Below are 17044 nucleotides of genomic sequence, written 5' to 3'. Positions count from 1 at the left end.
TGTATATAAACATACAAATTTCATATATACTCAAAATTGGAATTTTTCTATAAATACATACTATACTTCTTTCACTTAACATTATATCTTGAACATATTCCTATGTGATTAAATGTCTTAATGGTTGCATAAAATTCCACTATAGGAATATACCAGGATGATTATTTAACCATTCCCTATTGAGATTCTTATTTTCACTTTTTTCCTGACTCAGAACTACACGTTCATTTAGATTGTTTCCAGTGGTTTACTGTTATAAATTATGTTCTGATGAACATCTTTATGCATAAATCCTTGTATCTTTGATTATATTTACTCAGAAAAATTGAATCACTGGACAGAGGTTATTGTCTTTTTTAAGGCTTTTGTATAAATTTCCAAATTGTATTCCAGAAAGGTAAGTTATATTTCATTAAGGGACAATTTAGGAAATTTCATTAGATTTTAAAACTAGCAACGGATATGACCCAATCAAAAAGAGACTAGCTGGCAGGAGCAAGGGCATGGAATGAGAAGTAGCAACAATTAAGGAGACAGCAAGTGCATCTTGTGGAGTGAAGAGGGATGGGGTTGGAAATCTTGGGACAGGTGAATGTTACATAAGAGGATTTCAAATTTTTTCAACAGGTAGATGAAAAAGATGTTCAATATCGCTAATTATTAGGGAAATGTAAATCAAAACTACAATGAGATGTCACCTCATGCCCTTCAGAATGGCTATAATGAACACGACAAGAAGTAACAAGTGTTGGAGAGGATGTGGAGAGAAGGGAACTCTCGTACATCACTGGTGGGAGTGCAAACTGGTACAGTTACTATGGAAAAAAATATGGAGATTTCTCAAAAAATTAAGAATAGAACTACCATACAATCCAGCTATTCCACTACTGGGTATTTATCTAAAGAGCATGAAAACACAAATGCTTAAAGATACATGCACCCCTATGTTCATTGCAGCATTATTCACAATAGCCAAGACTTGGAAACAACCTAAGTGCCCATCAATGGATGAATGGATAAAGAAGATGTGGTATATGTACACAATGAAATACTACTCAGCTATAAAGAAAGATGAAATCTTGCCATTTGTGACAACATGGATGGAACTTGAGGGTATTATGCTAAGGGAAATAAGTCAGACAGAGAAAGTCAAATACCATATGATTCACTCATAAGTAGCAGATAAAAACAACAACAATGACAAGCAAACACACAGATCCAGAGATTAGATTGGTAATTACTAGAGGGGAAAGAGGGAGGGAAGAGGGAGAAAGGGCTGATAGGGCACATCTGTCCAGTGATGGATGGTAATTAGTCTTTGGGTGGTGAACAGAAATCAAGATATAATGATGTATACCTGAAATTTGTATAGTGTTATAAACCAATGTTACCTCAAATAAAGAAACAAAGAAAATAAATAAATAAATAAATAGGTAGTTGAAGCCATTGTAGGATCTTGAGAAGGACAGAGAGAGGACTGTCTCCAGAGTCAAACATCTTGACTCAAATTAGTAACTTGGTGACTTTAAGCACTTTAGTTCACTGACTCTTAATTTTCAGATGTTTTCCATTCCCCTTTCAAATGGCTTTGGTAATCTGGACAGTTTTCTGGTTTTCCATCCCATCCAACGACAACTGTGGGAGTTTTGTGAGAGACTATTCTAAGTCTCCTCTACTCAGATCCCTCTGAACCGTTTCTAACTTACTGCCTGGGCAGCACCATTTTGGACATAGCATTTGTTTTCTTTTTGTGATCAAACATATTTATTAATAGGATGCCTGATTCTGTGAAAAGCAGGCTTGAAGGCTGGTCATTCTAACTCTCAAGGTGCAGTGTGTTATTAGGACAGCTGCCTGCAGCTCTATCTCTTGACCTGGAGTGCACACCCTGGTCATGTCATGGCACTGTAGCTCAACGGGCTGGTAATTGGGGCCGGTGGCATGTAATTTGGCCCTCCCCTCTCAAAGGGGAACAAACTTGGGTCCTGCTTGGTGGGCTCTTCCTGCTGAGCCTCAAGCACGGACCTGATGGCGTCCCTCTCCATCTCATGCTTTCGCTGCTTGTACAGCAACCACTTTTTCAGAAGCAGAGCTCTCCTCTTACCCTCTTCAAAAAGGAACTCCACCTGAGGCCGCTGTCTTGCTTTATTCAAGAACCTCACAGGAGTAATAAAATCTTCGATGGGAATTATCTCTTGGCTAGTTTTCCCGGTAGTCGGATCCTCTTTGTTAAAAGGTCATTTCCTGCTTGGTCTTTTTAGGATTTACCTTCTTTCGCAGAAAGGGTCTGCTGTCATGGGAATGAGTTCCAGAAGGTCAACAATGAAGCTCGCTGGTGGGTGTCTCTAATTTGTGACTACCGAGTTCACAGAGTGGCCATGGCTGACCGGCTGCTTCCGGGCGCACGCCCCTCTGTGGTCAGTCCCGAGGTGCCCGGCAAGGAGGTCCCCACATAGGGTTTCTTTAAGGAGAGTTTGAAATATTACTAGTTTGTGCCAGGAAAAATGAGGAATAAACCTCACTGCCCAGAGATTCCCATAATCTTATCTGATAGACTCTGTGATGAAATAGGGATATGCAAGGCATCATAATTTAGGGGAAATGGAAAAATATATTTGTTTAATATTTCCAAAATATTGTCTCTGTTACATTATTATTAGATGAGGCATTTAATTGAGTTTATCATGGCACCAAACTGAAGGTGAGCTGAGTGGAGAGAGGCTGAAAGCAGGTCATATACTTTATGCTTACTTTCAGCTAACCATTTAATTAGAGTATGATGTGCTTCGTGTAGGGAAATTCTAGAAAATCCAATATAATTTGTAATTTCCCTGGAAAAAACCAACTCAAAATATAATTTTTACTGATAGTTGGCCTGAAGTATCATCTTTATGTATAAAAGATTAAAATTTTTCTCTGAACACAAATTTATAGAGCCCTCTATTAATCATCGTAAACTTTCTTCTGGAATTCAAAAATTCTTTTAGAAAGAAGAGAGAAAATGGATATTTTCCCTCCATAGAGTGTAGATGAATCTTTGGTATAAATCATGTGAATTTATATTGAATAACCAGACAGTTTATTAATTCTAGCAGTGTTTAGCTCAAAGCAATTTTATGTGCAATATAATTTGTCTTGAAGACAATACAGCATTCTACTGTTTTTTTTCTTCTTTTTTTATTGAGGTAACTCTGTCTTATAACATTATATAAATTTCAGATGTACATCATTATATTTCAATTCCTGTGTAGATTACATCATGTTCACCACCCAAAGACTAATTACAATCTATCACCACACAAGTGTGCCTAATCACCCCTTTCACCCTCCTCCTCCCCCTTTCCCCTCTGGTAACCACCAATCCAATTTCTGTCTCTATGTGATTGTTGTTGTTTTTATCTTCTATTTATGCATGAGATCATACAGTATTTGGCTTTCTCCCTCTGACTTTTTTCGCTTAGCATAATACCCTCAAGGTCCATCCATGTTGTCACAAATGGCTCGATTTCATCGTTTCTTATGGCTGAGTAGTATTCCATTGTGAATACAAACCACATATTCTTTATCCATTCATCCATTGATGGACACTTAGGTTGTTTCCAAGTCTTGGCTATTGTGAATAATGCTGCAATGAACATAGAGGTGCATGTATCTTTAAGCATTTGTGTTTTCATGTTCTTTAGATAAATACCAGCAGTGGAATAGCTGGATCGTATGGTAGTTCTGTTCTTTTTTGAGAAATCTCCATATTTTTTTCCATAGTAGCTGTACCAGTTTGCACTCCCACCAGCAGTGTATGACAGTTGCCTTCTCTCCATATCCTCTGCAACACTTATTTCCTGTCTTGTTAATTATAGCCATTCTGATGGGAGTGAGGTGATATCTCATTGTAGTTTCGATTTGCATTTCACTGATAGTTAATGATGATGAACATCCTTTCATGTGCTGTTGGCCATCTGTATATCTTCTTTGGAGAAATGTCTGTTCAGATCTGCCTATTTTTTAATTGGGTCGTTGGTATTTTTGTTGTTGAGATGTGTGAGTTCTTTGTATATTTTGGATATTAACCCCTTATCAGATATATGGTTTGCAAATTTCTTCTTCTAATTGTTAGGTTGTCTTTTCATTTTGTTGATGGTTTCCATTGCTGTACAGAAGCTTTTTAGTTTGATGTAGTCCAATTTGTTTATTTTTTCTATTGTTTCCCTTGCCCCAACGGACATAGTATTTGAAAATATGCTGCTAAGACTGATGTTGAAGAGTGTACTACCTATGTTTTCTTCTAGAAGTTTCATGGTTTGAGGTCTTCGATTCAAGTCCTTAATCCATTTTGAGTTAATTTTTGTATATGGTGTAAGATAATGGTCTACTTTCATTCTTTTGCATGTGGCTGTCCAGTGTTCCCAACATCATTTATTGAAAAGACTTTCCTTTCGCCATTGTACGGTCTTGGCTCCCTTGTCGAAAATTAGCTGTCCAAGATGTGTGGGTTTATTTCTGGGCTCTTGATTCTGTTCCATTGATCTATGTGTCTGTTTTTGTGCCAACAGCATGCTGTTTTGGTTACTATAGCTTTGTATATTTTGAAATCAGGGAGTGTTCTACTGTTCTTTTTCTATTTCCAGAGCTGAAAGCTTCAGATATTTGTTGTTTTGTATTAACTTTGCTTTGTTTCATTATATTTACCTTTAATATTTCAAGACTTTCCCCACAGTAGAAAGGGTAGGCAATACATTATAATATGACCCAGTGTACTTTGTACACTTAGGCTGAAGATCTATTTAGTTCTAATCACTCTCTCTCCTCCTTTGGCTCCTGTAATACTTTTCTCTTCTGATTTTTCCCTTAACTGCTTGACTGGATGATTCCCCTTTACCCTTTCAGTCTCAAAATGTTGATATTCACTCCAACTCTATTCCATAGATTCAATCATCTTCTACCTACATCTTTTTCCTGAGCTACAGATCCTATTTAAAATGACTTATGGTATCAACATCTTGGTCTGGATGCACCAAAGTTGCCTCATATTGCAACATATCCAAATGTGAAACTTCTTATATTTCCCCCTGAATTGCCCTGAAACATCATCATCCACCATTATGAAGCTAGAACACTTGGCACATCTGTGAAATGCTATTTTCATTGCTATTGCTACTGCCCTAATTTAGGACCTGTTTTATCTTTACTGAAGTCACAAATAAATTTACCAAAGACCTTATTAAGTACACAAGTTTAATTCACTGAAATTAAAGATTGAACAGTATATAAAGGCTTAGAGATGACATGTTATACATCTTAATGAGCAATAATAAGCATTGTAAAATCATTCCATTTGTAATCACTTGATCATTAGAAACTTCTTAGCCCTTCTATTTCCCTTAGTTTCAGTGTCATGGCTATATAGTTATTTGGCTTTTCTGTAGATAATATTTATACTAAGAGGTCTTTTCCAGGATATGATCCTGTGTCAAATACTGATGTCATGACTTGTGATTATTGACTTCCACTCTTTCACCACCTCAGTGTCAATGTGATCCTAGTGAAATGACCTTAAAGTATATTGGAAGCATCCTTCATATATGTGCCAGCAAATTCTCTTCTCATAAGACAAAAAGTAGTAAAATCTGATGCAAAAGCTTCTTTACCTGCTCTGCCACTTGTTTTATCCCTTTTTTATATTTCTGTTCCAAGCTCCCACTGTTTCTAACTATTCCCAACGTTAACAACTTAGAATACAATCAAAATCCTTTTAGTAGCAAAAAGAATATATGTAGTAATATATTTTAATATACTAGAATTTCACATGAAAAGAATTTGAATTTGGGAATGAATTACTGTATTTCATAGGGCTTTGTGTTGTTAATCCAATTTTCATATGCTTATGCTTGTGACATGATAAAATTAAAGTGCTGGTTATCTTTTCTGGATAAGTTGTTAAATGCCTAGTTCACTCCTCTATTCTTTCTGTGTTTCCCTTCCTTCTCTGCCTGGCTTTTTACGTTATTGTTTCTGGCAGGCACATATTTTCCAGAATGAACACTATTGTAAAAAAAAGAAAAAAGGTCTCTGGATTCTTTGTTTAAGGCAGAATGATACACTTCATTGCTTTTGTTTGTTTGTTTTTTAGAAAAGGGTGTCTCAAGAGGTCAATCATTGGCAGGTGAATTTTGAATAGGCATATAAATATAAGGGAGTAGATAGGTGCCAATATTGCCCTGAAGGAATCGTATTAGTAATGTATACCTGAATCTACATCTGTGCTTTGTTTCCTCAACTGAACTTAAAGTCTTTGAGATCCCACAATATCTTTGTTGTCTATCCTCCCGCATGGAATGTAGTGTTGTAGATAAAGGAATTTCATAAATATTTGTTGATTCATGATCTAGCTTGCCTCAGAGTTTTATAAAATACTGCATATCCTGAAGAAACAACTTGGCATTAATTGAAAAAAAAAGACCCTTGATTTGTCTTTAGCTTATCTATGATAAACATAATTTTTAATTTACTTCAGTCACTTACTGTGAAAAGTTATTCATTAATGGAGTAATTATAGTGGGGAAAAAACCCAGAACTGATCATGAAATAGTGTTACTAATTTATTGGAAATCTAAAGAAGCCAGGTGTAATGGCATTTCAAATCAGTACTATTCATTAACTTATAGCCATTGTATTATGCACAGTACCTAACTCAGTGAGAATCTTGAATGTGTGTAATTATAGTAATTCCTTTTCCTCATTCTATCCTCAAGACCTACTTTGAGGAAAATAAATGGCAGTTTATATACTTCCAGTTATATCTGTGACGTTTCTTTAGGTTTTACATTATTTAGCTCACATACCAAGAATAATCAGTTATACTGTTTCTTTCTTGCAATGGAAAACAAAATGCTCTCACATTTTGGTTGCAGTGATTAACTTTGGTGATCTTAAAGTAATGTGCTATATATGTAACAAAAAAATTAATGATATAATTTTCCGAGGGTATACCTGTATATGCTGTGTCTCTTCCTCCATCTCTAAATCTTAGAGCATTTAGTTCCTGACAAATCACTGTTTATATTAGTGGTACATAAGCATTTCTCATTTCTGGAATCAGAGGAATTCCTGCAAAGCTTTATATAAGTAAAATAATATGTTAAATACACTAAAGGGAACCAGATATTTCAGGAAAATATAGAGTGAGATATTTTGTGAAATGCAGCCATCGTCACTTTTCTGAATATAAATACCAACATTAATTTTGGTGCCAGATGCTTCGTTTCTTGTTTTTGTATTGACATGTAGTTTATTTATGATGAAATTAATCAATTGTAGTTGTACAATTTTATGAGTTTTAACAAGTGTATACTATACTGAAACTACCACCATAATCAAGATATAAAACATTCCTATCATCTGAAAAAGTTTCCTTATGTGCGTTTGTAATCAATCCCCTCCATACTCAGGCCCCAAGCCATTCTTTGATTTGTTTGCTTTCACCATAGTTTTGCATTTTCTAGATTTTCATAATAATAGAATCATATAGATTCATAATCATAATGATTCATTATAGAATCATTCTTTTGTGTCTTTGCTTTAGTCATTTAGCATAATGTTTGAAATTCATCCATATTATCAGTTGTTCATTCTTTTTATTGCTAAGTAGCATTTCTTTTTATGGATCTAACATGATTTGCTTTTGTGTGGACATAAGTTTTCAACTCCCATGGATAAATATCAAGGAGCATGATTGCTGGATCATATATGGTAAGAATATGTTTAATTTTGTAAGAAACCACCCACTGTCTTCCAAAGTGGCTGTACCATTTTGCATTCCCATCAGCAATGAATGAGAGTTCCTGTTTGTTCCACATCCTGCTCAGCATTTGGTGTTGTCAGTCTTCTAGATTTTGGCCATTCTAGTAGGTGTGCAGTGGTATCTCTTTTCTAATTTTAATGAAATCAGCTTATCAAGCCTTTCTTTCATGGATGACACCTTTGGTGGTGTTTCTAAAAAGTAACTGCCAAACCCAAGGCCATCTAGATTTTCTCCTATGTTATTTTCTAGGAGTTTTATAGTTTTGCATTTTATATTGAGATCTGTGATCCATTTTGAATTAACTTTTGTGAAGGGTGTAATGTCTGTGTCTAGATTCATTTTTTTGCATGTTGATGTCCAGTTGTTCCAGTACCATTTGTTGAAGAGACTGTCTTTGCTCTGTTGTATTGCCTTTGTATCTTTGTCGAGGATCAGTTAACTATGTTTATGTGGGTCTAGTATTTCTGGTCTCTCTCTTCTGTTCCATTGATCCATTTGTCTGTTCTTTCACCAATACCATATTTTCTTGATTACTATAGCTTTATTGTAATTCTTAAAGTCAGGTAGTGTCAGTCCTGCAACTTTGTTTTTCTCTTTCAATATTGTGTTGACTATATTGGGTCTTTCTCTTCTCCAGGTAAACTTAAGAATCAGTTTGTCAATATCCACAAAATAGCTTGCTGAATTTTTGATTTGGATTATGTTAAATCTATAGATAAATTAGGAAGAACTGACATCCTGAAATATTGAGTCTTCTTATCTGTGAGCATAGAATATTTCTCCATTTATTTACTTCTTTGATTTGTTTCATCAGAGTTTTGTATTTTTCCTCATATAGATCTTGTACATATTTTGTTAGACTTATACCTAAGTATTTCATTGTGGGGGATGCTAATGTAAATGGTGTTATGTTTTTAATTTCAAATTTCACTATTAATTGCTGGTATACGGGAAAGCAATCGACTTTTGTATATTAACCTGGTACCCTACAACCTTGCTGTAATCACTTCTTAGTTCCAGGTGGTTTCTGTCAATTCTTTTGGATTTTCTGCATAGACAATACTGTCATCTGCAAACAAAAACAGTTTTTTTTTTTTTTTTGGAAGATTATCCCTGAGCTAACATCCACTGCTAATCCTCCTTTTTTTGTTGAGGAAGATTGGCTGTGATAAGTCTGTACCCAGGATCCGAACCGGCAAACCCTGGGCCACTGAAACAGAACACGTGAGCTTAACTGCTACGCCACTGGCCAGCCCCAGAAAGACAGTTTTAGTTCTTCTTCTCAATCCATATACCTTTTATTTCCTTTTCTTGCCTAATTATATTAGCAAGGACTTCCAGTACAATGTTGGAAAGCAGTGGTATGAGGGTCATCCTTGCCTTGTTCCTTATCTTAGTGGGAAAGTTTCAAGTTTCTCACCATTAAATATATTAGCTTCCTAATACAGCTAAGAATATGTATTTTGTACATATTCTTTATCAAGTTGAGGAAGTTCTCCTTCATTCCTAGTTTACTAAGGATTTTTATTATGAGTGGATGTTGGATTTTGTTAAATGCTTTTTCTGCATCTATTTATATGATCATGTGGTTTTTCTTCTTTAGCCTGTTAATGTGATGGATTATATTAATTGATTTTTGAATATTGTACCTGCCTTGCATACCTGGGATAAATCCCACTTGGTAGTGGTGTATAATTCTTTTTATACTTTGTGCATTCGATTTGCTAATATTTTGTTGAGGATTTTTGCGTGTATTATCATGAGACTATTGGTCTTTAGTTTTTTGGGGTTTTTTTTTCAATGTTTTAGTCTGGTTTTGGTATTAGGGCATTACTGGCCTCATAGAATGAGTTAGATGTGTTCTCTCTGCTTCTGTCTTCTGCACAAGATCGTAGAGAACTGACATACTGTCTTCCTTAAATGGTTGGTAGAATTCACCAATGAACCTGTCTGGGCCTAGTGCTTTCTGTTTTGGAAGATTATTAATTATTAACTTAATTTCTTAATAGGTGTGTCTATTCAGATTGTCTGTTTCTTCTTATGTGAGTTTTGGCCAGTTGTGTCTTTCAAAGAATTGGTCTGTTTCATCTAGGTTATCAAATTTGTGGGCATCAAGTTGTTCATAGTACTCTTTGTTTATACTTTTAAAGTCCATAGGATCTGTAGTGATGTCCTCTCTCTCACATCTGATATTAGTAATATTTGTCCTTGGTTAGAGGCTTATCAATTTTATTGATTTTTTTCAAAGAACCAGCTTTTGATTTTGTTAATTTTCTCTCTGATTTCTTGTTTTAAGTTTAACTGATTTCTGCTCTAATTATTATTATTTCTTTTCTTCTGCTTACTTTGGCTTCAGTTTGCTCTTCTTTTTCTAGTCTCCTAGGGTGGGAAGCTTAGATGATTGATTTTAGATCTTTCTTCTTTGCTAATGTATGCATTCAATACTATAAATTTCTCTGTACTGACTGCTTTTGCCGAATCCCACAAATTTTGATATGTTGTGTTTTCATTTTTATTTGGTTCAAAATATTTTTAAATTTTTCTTGAAATTTTTCTTTTTCTTTTTTTTTTTTTACCTATGTGTTATTTAGAAGTATGTTATTTAATGTCCAAGTATTTGGGTATTTTCCAGCTATCTTTCTATTTTTGATTTCTAGTTTAATTCCATTGTGATCTGAGAGCATAAAACACTTGTTAAAGTGTGTTTTATGGTCATAATATGGTCAATTTTGGTGAATGTCCATGTGAACTTGAAAAGACTGTGTATTCTGCTATTGATAGGTGAAGTCATCTATAGATCTCCAGTATATCCAGTTGATGGTGTTGTTGAGTTCAACTATGTCCTTACTGATTTTATGCCTGCTGGGGCTGTCCATTTCTGATAGAGGGTGTTGAAGTCACCAATTATAATGTGGATTCATCTGTTTCTCCTTGCAATTCTATCAGGTTTTGCCTTATGTATTTTGACACTCTATTGTTAGGTGCATACATAATAAGAATTGTTATGTCTTCTTGGAGAATTGACCCCTTTATCATTATGTAATGTTCTTCTTTATCCGTTATAATTTTCCTTGCTCTGAAGAGGTTTTCTTTTGATTTTATTTTCTCAGTAAAGTAATAAACATGGCTATTGATTGAGAGTGGTGTGGGAAATGGTGTGCTGGAGGAGAAAGAAGAAGGTCTGAAAGAGTCATCTCGGAGAATGGAACGTATATTTTTCTCCCAATCAAATGAAGCTGCTTTGTTTGGTTTTAGACACAGAGTTAAATTCAGCCAGAATTGGGATTTTTTCAGTTAAGTACAATAAGCAGGAAAAAGAGAATGATTGTAATAAGTGAACACACTGTAAGTTATAAATTCTAAATTGCTCCTGGCCATAGAAATGTATAAAGAATTTTAATTTTATGAAGTAGCATGATGCTAACACCTAAACCCAATTAAGATAGTACCAAAATTAAAAAGAAAAATTAACTCTCTCACGTGTCTATGTATGTCTAAGTATAATATTACATAAGAGAATACCTCAATTTAATCAAAGGATAATGCCTATGACCTAGTAGAATCTATTCTAGGAATAGAAGGATGATTAAATATTAGGAAATCAACCAGTATAATTCATCGCATCAATAAATTAAGTGGCAAAAAAACTGTATTAGTACATCACTAAATACTGAAAATCTATTTGTGGCCTAAATATATTTTCAATATCTATTAAGATTTTCTGACTAAGACTCCATTTTTAGGGAAATTTCAATAAGTAGCCTTTATTTTGTTAACGCCGTGTTCTCTCTATCTAATTAAGGCAATCTATTTGCTCTGTTCAAAGTTTTATCTGATCAATTTCCTTATGTACAAAATGAAGATTATAATAATGAATGGAGATAATATGCCTAAATCATGTTGTTATGACTTAAATGATATAACATTTTTAATAAACTGTAATAATTAAAACATGATTCATTAATTATTAAGGAAGTGTAAATCAAAACTACAATGAGATATCACCTCACATCTATCAGAATGGCTATTTTTAAAAAGACAAGAAATATCAAATGTTGGAGAGGATATGGAGAAAAGGGAACCCTCATACACTGCTGGTGGGAATGCACACTGGTGCAGCCACTATGGAAAACAGTATGGAGATTTCTCAAAAAATTAAAAATAGAACTACCCTATGATCTAGTTATTCCACATCTGGGTATTTATCCAAAGAACATGAAAATGCTAATTTGAAAAGGTATATGCACCCCTATGTTCATTGCAGCATTATTCACAATAGCCAAGGCTTGGACACAACCTAAATGCCTATTAATGGATGAATAGATAGAGAAGATTTTGTGTATATATACATATATATGGAATACTACTTAGCCATAAAAAGGTAAAATCTTGCCATTTGTGATAACATGGATGGACCTTGAGGGTATTATGCTAAGTGAAGTAAGGCAGACAGAGAAAGACAAATACTGTATGATTCCACTTATAAGTGGAAGATAAAAAGCAACAAACACATAGATAAGGAGAACAGATTGGTGGCTACCAGAGAGGAAAGGGTGGGGAGAGGGCAAAAGGGGTAAAGGGACACAGATGTATAGTGACAGACAAAACCTAGACTATTGGTGGTGAACATGATGCAGTCTATACAGAAGCTGAAATATAATAGCGTATATCTGAAATTTACACAATGTTATAAATGAACATAACCTCAATAAAATAATTTTAAAAAAGAATTAAAGTTGATACATATTATATATTTGATATTGTTGAAACATAATTATTTGTATAAATTAAAGCTCCATACAAATCTATAATTGCTATTATTATCAGATATGGGGATTATTATAATGTATAAAAGTAATTATATATGTCTATAGTTAACTTGGAGATTTAGGTGTACCACCTGAATTTTACCAATTTAATGTTATCTTGTAATTATATTACAGTATGAAAGTTTATATTTATTGTACTAGTCTGAAGTGTTTTCCCTGTTGAATAAGCCCACAAGTACACAGACTGCATCACTACAAATGTTATACACTGTGGTTAAAACTGAAGTTTCCAAGTACTAGAGACTATAACTAGTGAATTTAACTTAATTATACATTAGGATTGTAAAACTGATTTGAATTAGAAAATTGCATGGCTTGTATTTGAATTATCAAGTTTCTTTAGAGCCAGGTTTGCCAAGCACCCACTGGATTGCCTGGCATAAGGTCAACCTCATGTTATTTCAGAAGACTTCGGGAAAATGTGGTATGAGAGACATAGTACATATTTGGAAACCTAAACTTTTATATAATAAGTAACATGTATTTTCAACTTTTAGTAAAATTCTGTTTAAATTTTTTATTCTTGTTTAATTTCCATTCAAGATTCTTTTAATCCAATTGCTTAAAATTTTTATGATTGCTTATTAGTATTGAAAGTATAATACTTGAATCCTAAACTTTGGAATATAATAAGTATAACCAGGCCTTCCTTTGAGAGATGGAGAAATTGAGATCTGGAAAGGTAAAGCGTCCAGGGTCAAAGAGAAAGTTAGTGGCTAATCTGGTACAAGAATGTAGTTTTCCTGTCTTCCCATCTCGTTCTATGTTATTTTACACCAAATTCTTCTGAAATCTGTCATATTTCCTGCAGGACTGGGCTTAACATGCATATGTTTTATACATATTTGAATTTTATTTGCTTGTTTGTTTATTTGGGTATAGTTCAGAGAGTTAGGTAGAATGCTTTGAAAATTCAGCCTTCATAGGCTATTAGACTAACTCCTAATTCACAGCATTTATGTGTTTATCCTTAGAAGGCTCCATACCCTTCCTTTTGTTTCAGGTCCACCAAGTCTAATTGATATGTAGAATACCTGGATATAACAATAACCTGGCTATAGGAAACCCTTAGGGCAGCTCTATGATTATTGAAATGATAAAATCCCTTTAAGAAAAAATCATTTTCTGAATGATGGTATTCCTCAAAGTGTTGGCTCAAATCACCTCAAATGTATGAAACTTCAAAATTCAGAAAGACCTTCAAATGTGGAAGAATACAAAGATAGAAACATGTTTCTGTAGTATATTTGGACCCTTCTGGGTTTCCTTATCACAGCATACTTTAAATAAACATTTTAGAGTTAAACACAAATTGAATACTTCACACAGATTGAATACTTGAGTCAGACATTACCTTCTCTTTTTGTGGTGCTGACTTAATTCTTAATCGTTATCTATAAATATAGAACAAAATTGTTCTCATCAGAATTTAAATAGCATAGGTGGTACCAGTAATTGACTCTTCAGGTCTTTTGTAAAGGTTGAGGAGGAAGAAATGTGTGGTTGGGCTAGATTTTATAAACCTATTGTAATAACTCACATATATTGTTTTCAAAAAAGACATCTATAAAGTTGAGCTTTTAAAATTGCAATAATTTGCTATTACATTATGAAGTCTTTATAAGCTAAAAATCTGTATAAGGCACAGAAGAACTGTATGTTGTACTTTAATATGAAAAGTAAATCTCTTAAAAAATCTCTTAAAATATAAATTTAGCTTGAAATGCCTTGTGGGGTTTTCTTTTAAGGAAAGCCTCAGCAATTTTTAAAAATAGAGAATTACTTGGCAAGATACTAGCAAGTTCAATTTTTTCTGCTTTGGGAAATATGATTTTTTCTCATATATTGATAGATTTATTTGCTTAACATAAGCAGAACAGAATTTAGATGTGTTATTAAAGCTATGTTAAAAATTGATCATTAAAGTACATGCATTATATGTATTTTTATAATGTACATGCATGTGCTTTTATAAGGCATATTAATATCCAATTTTTATTATCAAAAATTTAAACATTTACATAAGTGGAGAGACTGGTATGATGAACTTCCATGTACCAATCACCCAGCTTCATCAATGATCAAAGTTTTGCCGATCTTGTTTCATTTATCCTTTTTTCTGTAGTATTATAAAGCAAACCTTAGACAACAAATATTAATAATTATTATCTTTCACTACACAAATCATATTTAAATTTCCTTAATTGTGAAATAAGCAAAATTTCAAACAGGCTGAATCTTTACACAAACCAGTGCATGAAAGATGTTTAGAAGGGGTAAAATAGAGCTGAGCAGTGGGTTCACACTTATTCTGGCTCCTTGGTAAATAACAGCAGAAGTAAGTTCAAGGCTTAAGACTCCTTACTCTTCAACCCCTGCCACAGCAACCCAATGATACTTGGGTGTATCATATGCACTTGCCTCCTTGTGGAGAATGATGATGGTAGAGTCCATATGAATGGCTGGGCAACACACCCTGCAACATTGTTGCTGGATGGGGTTCCCTGGGAAACTGACTCCCAACTTTGACTAGGATATAGAAGGGTTATAGGGAGTACTGTTGAGATCAATACCTGTGGAATGGAAAAAAGGAAGGAAGCAGGATTAGGCAGAGGGAGAAGTTGAGCTGGTAAGCAGTCTCAACAGAGAAGTCAGTTGACTCTATGGCAAATTCTGGTCAAGGATGAAGGACTTTCTCATCAGTCACTGGGACAGCCCAGGGGCGAATCACCCAGGAATGAGGGTGGACATTGAGTCAGGAGGCTTTCTTTGGCCAAGGTCATTTCCCTAGGGGCTGACAACGAAAAACTTTCTGTCAGCGGCACTCTCAGCAGCTTGGAGAATAAATCCTTCCTCCCTGAAGCAGAATCTGGGCAGCACATCAGATCATACACTCCAAACAATTTTTAGCAGGGAAATCTGTTTGCACATTTTAGTTTTTTCCTAAGTAGGAAAGTTATTAAATGCTTTTATGTGTCAGGTATTTTACATGCATTATCTTTACTTTTCACATCAACTCTGTAAGATAGCTATTATTATTTTCAAGATGAGGAATCTGAGAGGGTAGGTAGCTTGTCCAAGGTTCACAGTTGGTATACCTGGAAGAATTGAGATTCCAGCCAAATGCTTTCTGACTCCCCAGCTCTTTCTACCAGGCAGCACAGCCTCTCACTACACTACTGTGTCAGTGCACTAGTAATAAAAGCCCTCAAACAGCACATCCATTATTCCCTTTCATTTTTATCTGCCAGTTAGTTTAACAATGTATGTTTTTAAAATTTAAAATTATGCTTATTTAAGACCTTCCAAACCTATTTGAAATTCAACTGAAACAACTCAAGGTTGAGTAGATTTCCCAAATAGGTTAGAACATGTTCTCTATACTTCTTCAGATCTTATTGAAGCCAGGAGGTTAAAAAAAACAAAAAAACTAACCCAAAGCATATTAATGTCTCTGTGATGATTTCTCTTTTGGATTTGCTGTGCTTTGGAGAAGAAACACTGGATAATCAGTATGAATCATTGCTAACCATTATTCCCAGCCTTTTTAGTTGCTGAATGGGAATAGGGGAAGCTGAGTTCTATTCATAACTCCTGCAGTATTTCTCCCTGAATGATCTATGGACATCCACTTAACCCACTGTATACTTTTGTTTCCTTCCTTGAAAATGGCTGTAACGATATCCATTTTTCCCTTACTGTAAATGACAATTATAAGAAAAGATTAGATGCTTTGTGAATGCTTTGAAGCAACTCCAAAATAACGGATGTTACTTAACACTTTGTTAGTTAATCAAATTTATTAATTGTTATCCCTCTATTAATTTTATCAGATAATATAAAATCTGTGGAAATACATTGCAAAGAAACTTTGTAAGCAAACTCACTAATACATTACTGAGCATTTTTTTCAGCAGGTTGAGTCTGACTATTAAAAAGGCATTTGACAGACATAGTAAGCAGAATAATGGCCCTCAAAGATGTCCACACCTTAGTCCCCCAAACCTGTGAAATTTTACCTTACATGACAAAAGAGACTTTGCAGATGTGATTAAGCTAGGGATTTTAAGATGGGAATGTTATCCTGGGTAATACAGGTGGGCCCAATGTAATCACAAACATCCTTATAAGATGGAGCTAGGAATATCAGAATACGAGAGAGATTTGAAGATGCTATGCAGCTAGCTTTGAAGGTAGAGGAAGGGACCATGAGCCAAGGAATGCAGTTCACCTCTAGAAGCTGGGAAAGGCAAAAAAAAAAAAAATTCTCCTAGAGCCTCCAGAAGGAATGCAGCTCTGATGACACCTTGATTTTAGTCCAGTGAGAGTTCTGACTTACAGAACTATAAAATAATAAATTTGTGTTTTTTTTAAAACCAATAAATTGTGGTAATTTGTTATAGCAGCAATAGAAAAC

General features: G+C 34.4%; 1 protein-coding gene and 1 pseudogene across 41 annotated transcripts in view; one reads left to right on the top strand and one right to left on the bottom strand.

Moving 5' to 3' along the window:
• Positions 1 to 17044, top strand: part of ANKS1B (ankyrin repeat and sterile alpha motif domain containing 1B) — a 1028420-nt gene that overhangs the window by 313247 nt on the left and 698129 nt on the right. The gene's annotated exons all lie outside the window — the stretch shown is intronic.
• On the bottom strand, positions 1768 to 4520 carry LOC102151063 (large ribosomal subunit protein mL40 pseudogene; annotated as a pseudogene).

The sequence above is a fragment of the Equus caballus genome, chromosome 28 (genome assembly GCF_041296265.1).
Source record: "Equus caballus isolate H_3958 breed thoroughbred chromosome 28, TB-T2T, whole genome shotgun sequence".
In the NCBI taxonomy this organism is placed as follows: Eukaryota; Metazoa; Chordata; class Mammalia; order Perissodactyla; family Equidae; genus Equus; species Equus caballus.
This window is presented reverse-complemented; position numbering and strand designations above follow the sequence as displayed.